The following is a 10,203-nucleotide window of genomic DNA, read 5'->3' as shown; positions in this document are numbered from 1 at the left end:
CATACATATGCATGCACACACATATACCCATACACAAACACAAATAGTCATAGATACCATACATATTTACATATACATTCATGTATACACACACACACACATAGTCTTTGCTTGCCTTCTTTCTCTGAAGGTGGATAGCATCCTTCATATGTCCAAGTCTTTCCATATTTTTCTAGATGCAGTAATTAATCATTTCCTACACCCAGCAATATTCCAATCTTATACTATGTGGTTAATTTAAATAGTCTAAAACAATACTGATTAATATAGATATGATGTAATTTCCCACTTCTCTTTTGATTAAATCTATTTTAGTTTTAACTTTGAGACCAATGATTACTACTCTTTTTTTTCTAAATAAATTCTACTCCTGATCATTTATTACTCCTTGTGTGTATCTTTTATTTCCTATCTCTGCTAACTCTTCTGTATTACTTCTACCTGCTACCTTGCCTTGTTATTGCCTGCCTTCAAAGTTTCTTCCCTTATCCTCTCCCCCCACCTTTTCCCTCTCTCTTTATCCCATTAATTTGCACACTTTTATATCTCCACTTTATCCCATTCCTGTCCCCTCTTATTTCTTTATAAATTTAGAAGACTTTATAAATTTAGAAGACATATATATATGTATATACACACACACATATATATTTCCTTTTTAATCCATTCCTTATGTGAGTCAGATTCCAGAAATATCAGCCTTCTTCCTCCTTCTAATTCCTTTGTGTCAGTTTTTTGCGCTTTATATTTTGTTTTATTATTTTTTGGTCTCATATCTTCTTTGGCTTTCTTTTGCTCAATTCTAATTTTGAAAGAGTCATTGTCTTACTTAAGATTCTGGATCTCCTTTTTCTAGTTGTGTGGAGGTAAAAATCATCCCAAATGACCAAAAGAGACTGAGCCAGAGCTCTGAGCCAAAAACACTGTTTAGAAGAAGGATTTGACTTTGCTCCAGTGAAATGGTCCTCAGACCTTTCTCTTGATCTGAGGTGTCACTTCCTTTTAGGGCTCTACTTTTATAATGCTAAATATCTAGATATTCAAGAAAAATTATGCCAAATACTGAACAATTTTATTGGTTGCCATATGATATATATAAGCTAAAATAAGAAAACTAGCAGGGTCACCAGATTGGTACCAAGTTGGGATAGGCAGGAAATGTTTCTGCTGATTTATCATACATTTTGTGAGTGAATTCATCTTGTTCACAATTAGAATAGTAAATTGTATATATATTTTTACTTTTTTCCTCTTTTAGTCTTCTCTCCAAAGAAGATAGTAAAAGAAAAGAAAGGTGTTCAACATTAATAACTTATAGTTGAAATGACCTTTCTCTGACGTTTCTCAGCCCCCCAACCATTAGTTCTTATATTTTCATTCTCTCCTTTGATCCACCTTCCAAAGTTGAAGTTTATTCTGCTTATGGCTGTTATCTTCACAACTCTTTCCTCTCTTTTTTAAACCCTACTTTCTCTATTTCTGCCTGTTTCTTTGTTGAGTTTAATATTTCTACACCAAACTTCATGTGTACTACTCTCCCCTATTCAGTTGTGATGAGTAAAGTTTATAAGATACCTGCTCCCACCACTATTCTTCAATATTTGCATTTTTCTCACATATCCCAATTATGAAATGTTGAAAGTTCCTCCCCTTTCTTTCTCATTTCTTCCTTAGTCTATTCCTTTTTGTTCTAATTCTTATTTCCTCTCTTAAACCAACCAAATAGAACAAATTCCACTTGAACCTAGTTTGACTTTTTAATTTCCTTTGTAACTTTTGAAGTAGGATTTTGAAAAGAACAGTTGTCTCTTCTTTTCCAGTGTAAGCAATGGATTACCATTTAACTCCTTTCAACAGTTTAAGTTAATTTAATTTCCTTTCAACAGTTTAAGTTAATTTAATTTTCTAGAGTTCTCTGGCCTCCAGTATTTGCCTTTCAAATATTCTGCTAGTTTGGTACTTTCATTTGGAATAGTTCAAAATTCTTTATTTTCTTAAATGTCAACTTTTTTTATCCATTAGATTATATTCAGGTTTGCTCAACAAGTTATTCTTGCTTGTAAACTTTTATATTTTGCCTTTTGAAGTATCACTTACCAAGATTTTCTCTCATTATTTGCAATATAGTCTTGAGTGATCTTGATTCTAGTTTCTTGGGAATTGAATTCTTTCTTTTTGAGTGCTTGGAGTATTTTTTTTTTTTTTTAACCTAATTCTAGTTGCAACATTACAGGGTGTTTTCAATTTGAGATTTCTTTGAGGAGGCAACTTGTGGCTTCTTCCAATTTTGTACTTTGTCTTCCAGTTCTTTTTTCTGGTTTTTTAATTTCTTTTATGATTTCTTGAAATATTTTATCTAAGGTTCTTTGTTTGACTATGATTTTTCAAAGATCAGATGACTCTTAAATTATTTTTTCTTGTCCTGTTTTCTTGGTCAATTATTTTTGCTATTAGATATGTTACATATATAGATACTTGTATTTTTTAGACAGATATTTCTGTTGAAATAGTAGATACCTCTATTTTTTTCAGTGTTTTCACTTCTTACACAAGGTAGGTGGCACAGTGTTTAGAATACCAGATCTGCATTCAGGAATATCTGAGTTCAAATTGGCTTCAGACAACCTTAGTGACCATGGAAAAGTCACTTAGTCTCACTTTACTCAGTTGCAATATGGGTTTCACCAGGGTGATTGTGAGAATAAAATGAAATTATTTGCAAAGTACGTTATAAACCTAAAAGTATTATACAAATGGTATCTATTATTAGTAATAATTTATCATCAAATGATTATCTTATTAATATTTAGCAATGATACCCAACTGGGAGTTATTTTCTTCCTGCTATGTCCCAAATAGCTTTCAATTAAAATGGTGATTTTTGCTTGTATTAGACTTCCCCTAAATGCATATACTCAGTTGTTATGGGCCAGAACTTGAAAACAAACTTGAAACTTGAAACAAAGGATTCTTACAAAGTGCTAATTCAGTGGAATTGATAGAGATAATGGTTATCTACTTTAGCATGGTTCAGTATGATTGCTTTAATCTTACAACAAATAAAGGTTTCCTAGTGATATAAAGATTGGTTAATACTCAGTGTAGAGCATTTAAGCTGGTACTCAGAAAGCCCTCAGAGGAGAGGCAGAGAAGACAAAGGACTGGGGTGGGCGGGGAGCTTAACCTCTCAGAACCAAGGGGAGAAATTCAATTCGATCTTCGATCTTCCTAGTGACTGGCCTGGCCTCCTGCACTTCCCCAACTAAGACCAAAGCCAGTCTGAAAGCTCTCCAGAAAGCTGCCCAGCATCAGGCAAAGAGATAATGAAGTTTTTGGACTTTAACCTCTGACTACTCTTCTGGTGATTACTGAACTGAAACAAAGGCTGCTCCCAGAGACCCCAAGAAAACCGAACAAGAGAACATTACACTCAGTGATTAAAATAGGCCCAGTTTTCTGCGGAGTGCTCTTAGGCTTGTAATACCTGGTCCTGTACCTTCCTGCACAATGACCTACAGGGGATCATTCTCTCCCCTGACGTACTCTGTCAGACCAGGGCCAAGATATCACTGACTTCAGGACACAGTTCTCAGGGCTCTGCTTAATGTCTACCTCCTGTGGTACGTACCCCCTTAAAAGCTGCATCTTCCACATCCTCACCTGTGTCTCAGGCCCTTTGAGATCAGAGAGGCTTTGGCTCTGTGAATCCAGGTGGGGTCAAGGGCTCCTGACAAATCTCTGCTTTGGGCACCTGCAGGCTTCCAGCAAGTGGCTCATACCACCTTTTGCTTCCCCTGACACTTTTGTTCTCCAAGGCCTCTCAGCCTTCCAGCAATCTTCCTTTGAATTTAGACTATCTGGGAAAGTTTCTGACTATTTCTCTGGTCTTCTTGGTCATGTGTTCATTTAGATATTTAGTGGAGGACTGGGGCTCCTTTACAACCTCTCACATCACTACCTTAAGCAGAAGTTCCAATCCTTGGTTTTTCTGGCTATACCCACAGATTATAAATGCTGGCAGATTTTGCTGAGCTGGAAAGATTTTGAATAATAATCTTGATGTGTGGTTCAGACAGCATTTTATAAAAAAAAGCTGGAGAGATACCTAGAAGCAAAGCAAAGTTTATTATACATTCTTGAGAGAATCGGGCGTCCCACTCATCAAGCAGACAATCGAAGGGAGGAGGCACTGTAGGGGGCAGGGTCAACACTTTTTTATCCCTAATGCAAATACCCCCTCCCACCACTGACCCTCATCCTTATTGGCTGAGGATCTTACATTCAAAACTCGGGAACTACCCAAGAAAGTGAACTTGACCAATAAGTACATAGTTGCCTGAAATAGGGAGGATAACAAGAAGGGGACTTAAGTATGCCCTCAGGGATAGCAGGGAGGGGGCTTAAGTATGCCCTTGAGTGAATGCTTAAAGTCCTTCAGGCCTACTCAAACTTTGAAATAAATGAAGCCTTACTTGATTTTCACAACTGTCTTGAAAGATCTCACTTCATCTAGTTCATTGATATCTTTTTCAACTCTTCACTTTTGCTCATCCCATGCATCCAATCAGATGCAATCACACTGGGTTGTTTCTGCCTCCCCAGTATCCTTCACACACATTCTCTGCTCTCCACTCACAGTTACTATTCTAGACTCAAATCAGTTCTCATTTAGTTGTTTTCAGCAGCCTTGCAACTGGCCTTTCTGCTACAAGTGTCTCTCCACTCTAATCCCTTCTCCACCAACCAGTCAAAGTGATTTTCTTAAAGTGTGCGTTTGACAATTTCATTCCCCTTATTTGGTAAACTCCAGAGGCTTCCTATTACATCTTTTTATCTCGGATCAAATGTAAATTTTCTTTTTTAAATGTAAATGTAAAGGTCTTAAAACCTTTAAAAAAAAAAAAAGGGGACTTGAGGACCAGGTTAATTAAAGGCAGAGAGATTGGCCCAAAAGTTTGATTTTGGTTACCCATGCAATTAAATATTTCTGTCTATTAAGGTACATCCACAAGGAGTTTCTTGATTTCATTTCTTATAATGGATACTGTTGACAGATTTGGTACCATACATTTTTGTAAGATGGATTAAAATAATTCTCTGTGCAGAAAGGAAGGGGGAATGACTCATAAGATCTCAGATTTAGGGACAGAAGAAACCTACCAGTCATGAAATCCAGCCTCCTCATTTTACTGATAAGGAAAGCAAGACCCAAGCAAACAACTTATACAAGGTTATCTAGAAAGTAAATATTTGAGGCCGGATTTGATACTAAATCTTTGTGATCCCAGGTCCACCATTCTGTCTACAAAATCATGTTTCCTTTTAACGACAAAAGAAAGAGAGGATGGGAAGGTAGACGATTAGACATGGTGGCAGTGATGTTAACTAGTTCCCATTGAAGAAACAGTACTGAATAGATGAGGTTAATTGAGTTTCAGTTTTTCCCTAGAGTTTTTAATTAGTTATTTGTGTCAGATAAAATGCCTTTGGAAATACTGATTTCAGCAGTTTTTGTTTTTACTTTACTTATCATGCCTACTCCCTAACTTCTTTTTTTATTATTCTTCAAATATGCATATTCTTTGCTTCTTTTTTCCATTTTCATTGAAAGTAGAAAACAAAACTCAAAGGGGGTGTCTATATACTAGAGAAATGTTAAATGATGCATTTAGTATTTTTTACATATTTCCATGTGAGTCATGCTTGGAAAAAAAAATCTGAAGAAAAAGGAAAAACCATGAAAAAGAAAAAACCAAAACAAAACAAAGGTGAAAATTGTTATGTCACAGTTCTCTTTAACTGTTCTGATGCACTAGTTTCCCTTGTCTCAGTTTCCTTAACTGTAATGTCTCAATCCCCTAAGCTGTAAAACTCCCCCTCTGGCCCATTAAGACTGAGGACTATTTGCTCTAAGGTTGTAAATTGTTAATGCAAGCAAGATAAACAAGAGAGTAGACCTCCTGACTCTTTTCTGTCCTCAAGAATTTACAATATCCCTCTAAAATATTCCAAGATAACTTCACCGACATCTTTATTTCTGTGTATTCAGACATCCTGTCTCTGGGTTTTTAGGATTTATGGCCTCCCCCATCCTGACCGGAAGTTTTCCCTTGCTTCTTACCCCTTCCTTTGTTTAGAGAACAGGTATTTAAGAAGTTGGGGTTCTCCCATTTATCATTGGAGGCTGGAGGCTGGATTCTTTGAAATAACAGTCTCCTCCAGCCCTGGGACCAACATGGATCCCTTGGTCCAAGTATATCTTTTTTTTTTTTTCATCTAATTACAGTTTATTGAGTAATATTCAAAACACACAGCCATAGTCATAAAGTAAGGGTAAGAGAAAATATATACACATTTGCCTCAATGATATTAATAAGTCCCCATATTTTTCTGATTTAAGGAGGAAGACTGCTTTATCTGAACCATGGCCCAATCTCTGAATGGCCTGGAAATGTTAGAAACTTTGAGGTTTTATACTGAGCTAAGGAAAGGGAACTGGATCATCTTACAAATACCAATTTATGATAAACAGAACTTGGATATTTTTCAGTGCACCAATAATGATTAGTTCAAAGAGACTATTGTGGTTTGTCCTTTGTTCTTTTTTTTTTTTCTCTTTATTATAATAACTTTTTATTGACAGAGGTCCAAGTATATCTTTATCTCTGTCTGACTGGACACTTTGAGACAAGAATCCTGCCCAGTCAATTATACTCTTCAATTAATAAAATATTAAAAACTCTCTAATCTCCCTCCTGCTTCAGTTTCTCCGGCATTACAAAAATATGCTTTAATCCACAGTCAATCTTCACAGTTCTTTTTCTGGATACAGATGGCATTTTCCATCTAAAATCTACTGGAATTTGTTAGGATTCTTACCAGGTGCTAAGTAAGTGAAATTGAGGATATTTAGATTTAAATCTAGTTTAGCATTGATTTAGTCCTACAAAAAATAATGGCTTCCTAGTGATATAATGATTGATGTCTACTCAGTGTGGGGCATAGAAGGAGGAGCTTTCGGGGTCAGAGAGGACAAGCCCACTAGAAGCTCTCAGAGCCTCAGCCAGGATTCAGTCGAGGAGATTCACAAGCCAAAGAAGAGGCAAGACTACAGAAGGCCTCTAAGAAAAACTAGGCGGGTGCCAAGCGAAGGAGGTAAGACTCGGAGATTCACAAGCCAAAGGAGAGGCAAGACTACGGAAGGCCTCTAAGAAAAACTAGGCGGGTGCCAAGCGAAGGAGGTAAGACTTGGAAAGAAACAATAAAAGATTTGGACTTTTAACTCCTGGCTGCCTTCAGAAGCCCTCCAAGAAACCTACTCCCAGAGAACATTATATTTAGAGAAGACCATGACAAGAATTGTCTGGGATCATTGTATTTCTGAGAAGAGCTACATCTATCACAGCTGATCATCCTTCTGTTACTGTGTAAGAGAATTCTCCTGCACTCATCATCAATTCATATAAGTCTTTACAACTTTTCCTGAAACCAGCCTATAGAACTATAGTTCAATAGTATTCCATTATATCCATATACCATAATTTATGCAGCCATTCTGCAATTGATGAACATTAATCAATTTCCAATCACTTCCAAAACAGCTGCCACCAACATTTTTGATGCAATGAGTATTAAAGGCAATCCTTGTAAAACCTAAGAAAGTGACGGATTATATCTGTTAAATTCTACGTTTTATCACTTATTATTAGAAGAGAATATGAGAAGCACACTTTTAGAAGAGAAAGTGCTTTAGGCAAAACCTACTTGACAAATACCTGGAGTAAAGATGAGTGCTAGATGATGCTAATTATCAGATGATGGTGACAGCCTGAAGGCTAGAAAGCCTTTCAGAAGGAGTGAGTAGCGGTATTAGCAGAGCGATGCCGAAGGTGGTCTCGCGCTCGGTGGTGTGCTCCGATACCCGAGACCGAGAAGAGTATGACGACGGCGAGAAACCTCTCCACGTCTACCACTGTCTGTGCGGGCAGATGGTGCTGGTCCTAGACTGCCGGTTAGAGAAATTACCCATGAGACCCCGGGACCGAGCCCGGGTGATTGATGCAGCCAAACACGCTCACAAGGTGTGTAACACGGAAGAAGAGGAGAGTGTCCATCTCCGGAGGTCCGAAGGAATAGAACGGCAATTCCGGAAGAAGTGTGCAAAGTGCGGCTTGCGGCTCTTCTACCAGCACCAGCAGAAAAATGCTCCCGTGACCTTCATCGTGGAGGGAGCCGTTGTCAAGTTGGGACGAGGAGGCTCTGGGAAGACCCGCCTATACGGCCAGAAACAAGAGCCTCCTAGAAAGGTAATGATGACCAAGCGTACCAAGGACATGGGCAAATTCAGTTCCGTCACTGTCTCCACCATTGAGGAGGAGGAGGAGGAGACTGAGGCTCGGGAAATTGCGGATTCCTACGCGCAGAACGCCAAAGTGATTGAGAAACAGCTGGAGCGGAAAGGCAGGAGCAAGAGACGGCTTCGGGAGCTGGCCGAGCTGGAGGCGAAGAAAGCCAAGAAGAGAGGGACCTTGATTGACAACCAATTCAAATGATGGCAGGCCTCGCTTGGGGCCAGTCACAAACATCCTGGATGCGGTCCCCATCTTGACCCTCAAAAAAAAAATGGATCCTGGGCTCTAAAATTTAGAGTTCTGTCTGTCTGTAGGTAATCTTAACGATACTAATCCCATCCTAGAGAAGAACTTGTAACATCTTCTTCTGCTTGTTTTGCTAGACTTTGTTGTTGTTGTTGTTGTTGTTGTTGTTGTTGTTCAGCGGGTGTTTTGCTTACATTTCTCTTCTGGTATTATGGGAACGGAGAACAATATCTGAATTTTTTTTTCTTTGAACATAATCATTTTTTTTTTCTTCTTTTGAACTTAATTCAAAATAAAAGTCTTTGGAAAAACTAAAAAAAAAAAAAAAAAAAAAAAGGCTTTTAGAGGTCATCTACTTAACTTTCACTTTACAAATAATTGAGATTGAGTCCCAGACAATGAATGATTAATGCTACCTACGCAGGAAGTGAATGGCAGAATAAAATTTGTATGCAAATTCTTTATTTCTCAGTCTAATATTATTTCTACCATGCTGTTGCTGCCTCTCTCAATTGGGGCAGAAGAAAAAACAATAATTATAACTTTTAGGAGCTCTGGATTATTTTAATTATAATTTTACAAAGTCTTATTCTAGTCATCTAGTCAGTACCGACTACAACATGCATTTGGCAAAGCAATGTGGTTAATGCACTTGCATTTTTATTTTTGCTTTTAGTTCTCTTATTAGCTATGTGATCTTAAGTCAGTTTTTCTTAGTTTTACTGGAAATCAGAAAGTTTTTTTTTTATATACTTGAAATATATTTAATCCCTACATTGAAAATCCTTGGGAGAGTGGGTTTATTTATTTATTTATTTTCTTTGCAGTTTATTTTTATTTTTATTTTTTTAAATAACTTTTTATTGACAGGAGTGGGTTTATTTCAAAAAACATTTTTTTTGATATACTTGCAATATATTTAATCCCTACATTGAAAATCCTTGGGAGAGTGGGTTTATTTATTTATTTATTTTCTTTGCAGTTTATTTTTATTTTTATTTTTTTAAATAACTTTTTATTGACAGGAGTGGGTTTATTTCAAAAAACATTTTTTTTTTATATACTTGCAATATATTTAATCCCTACATTGAAAATCCTTGGGAGAGTGGGTTTATTTATTTATTTATTTTCTTTGCAGTTTATTTTTATTTTTTTAAATAACTTTTTATTGACAGGAGTGGGTTTATTTCAAAAAACATTTTTTTTTTTTATATACTTGCAATATATTTAATCCCTACATTGAAAATCCTTGGGAGAGTGGGTTTATTTATTTATTTATTTTCTTTGCAGTTTATTTTTATTTTTTTAAATAACTTTTTATTGACAGGAGTGGGTTTATTTCAAAAAACATTTTTTTTGATATACTTGCAATATATTTAATCCCTACATTGAAAATCCTTGGGAGAGTGGGTTTATTTATTTATTTATTTTCTTTGCAGTTTATTTTTATTTTTATTTTTTTAAATAACTTTTTATTGACAGGAGTGGGTTTATTTCAAAAAACATTTTTTTTTTATATACTTGCAATATATTTAATCCCTACATTGAAAATCCTTGGGAGAGTGGGTTTATTTATTTATTTATTTTCTTTGCAGTTTATTTTTAT

The 10,203-nt window shown here is 36.2% G+C and overlaps 1 pseudogene across 1 annotated transcript; it reads left to right on the top strand.

Annotated features, from left to right (window-relative positions):
* The first annotated feature begins 7,880 nt into the window (after nucleotides 1–7,880).
* LOC100935144 lies at nucleotides 7,881–8,897 on the top strand (annotated as a pseudogene). Its single transcript, XR_002770287.2, has one exon. The product of XR_002770287.2 is annotated as a UPF0428 protein CXorf56 pseudogene (transcript).
* The last annotated feature ends 1,306 nt before the right edge of the window (nucleotides 8,898–10,203 follow it).

Source organism: Sarcophilus harrisii, chromosome 4, assembly GCF_902635505.1.
Source record: "Sarcophilus harrisii chromosome 4, mSarHar1.11, whole genome shotgun sequence".
Lineage (NCBI taxonomy): Eukaryota > Metazoa > Chordata > Mammalia > Dasyuromorphia > Dasyuridae > Sarcophilus > Sarcophilus harrisii.
This window is presented reverse-complemented; position numbering and strand designations above follow the sequence as displayed.